This window comes from Charadrius vociferus, unplaced genomic scaffold, assembly GCF_000708025.1.
Source record: "Charadrius vociferus isolate BGI_N301 unplaced genomic scaffold, ASM70802v2 scaffold65, whole genome shotgun sequence".
Classification (NCBI taxonomy): domain Eukaryota; kingdom Metazoa; phylum Chordata; class Aves; order Charadriiformes; family Charadriidae; genus Charadrius; species Charadrius vociferus.
Genome location: NW_009649293.1, coordinates 6121782 through 6123144, shown reverse-complemented (window position 1 = coordinate 6123144; position 1363 = coordinate 6121782).

Below are 1363 nucleotides of genomic sequence, written 5' to 3'. Positions count from 1 at the left end.
CTGCTGGAGCGAGTCCAGCGAAGGGCAACCCAGATGATTGAGGGATTGGAGCATCTCCCTTATGAGGAAAGGCTGAGAGAGCTGGGACTCTTCAGCCTGGAGAAGAGAAGGCTGAGGGGAGACCTTAGGCTTACAAATATCTAAAGGGTGGGTTGAAGGAGGATGGAGCCAGACTCTTTTCAGTGGTTCCCAGTGCCAGGACAAGGGGCAATGGGTGCAAGTTGGAACATAGTAGGTTCCATTCAAATACAAGGAAAAACTTCTTTACAGTTCGGGTGACAGAGCACTGGAACAGGCTGCCCAGGGAGGTTGTGGAGTGCCCTTCTCTGGAGATTCTCAAGACCCGCCTGGATGCAGTCCTGAGTAATGTGCTCTAGGCAATCCTGCTTTAGCAGGGGAGTTGGACTAGATGATCTCTAGAGGTCCCTTCCAACTCTGAAGATTCTGTGATTCCATGATCTGTAATATTCTCAGCCACACGTGCCTTGACTAACTCTATAGATATCAGCAGATTTATTCTAGTTTTGCAATATGCATAAATTAAAACTCTTTAAAATTGTGTTCACCATCCTGGCTATTATTGCCTCCTTTATGCCACAACTGTAGGTCAGTCAACAGCGTTTTCTGGTTGTAATGGGAGTATGGTTATTTTGGCATGAATACTATGTTAAACTCAGCAGGCATATTTAGTTTTAACAAAGCTTTTTTATCCATAGATCAGAAGCCTTAAATTCATGGTATGTGTTTCACTTTAGTTTTACTTCTTCCTTTTGTCAGGAGAGCATGGCTTTGACCTAACTGCGTTATTGTGCTTCCCAGGTATACTCAGTCTCCAGAAGTGTGTGAACTAGAGATTTATAAAGTACTGTTAAAAATATATTTGCTCTCCTTTGTGTCTCCACAATACGTATGGTTGAGGGCACCATGGAAAATTGTAGCTTCCCTGAATAATTAAGTATTAGATGATGGCATATTCAACAAACTCAGACCTAGAAATCATGCAAAATTATTTCCAAAAGGTGTAAATGCTGGATCACGGTGTGCTGATACACAAAAGTTCTCAGAGCAGGTTTGGATCAGATATGCAACAATAAGTGGATTAGATAATAGCCAGATCCTACCTTAATTAGTTTATTGCTATCAGTATTTTATAAACCTTCTATTATTTGGAGGAAGAGGTTTCCAGGACTACCAAAGAGGAAAGATTATCCATATTATTTATGACATTTAGGTTCCTACACCCCTTGTGATGTAAAACAACTCCACCTCAGGGTAAAAGGTTATTTATAAGGGCAGTTTGTTTAAACATATCAATTTTTGAAGGTGTTCAGATGAAGATTTACTGTTGCTTACTTGATGGTGT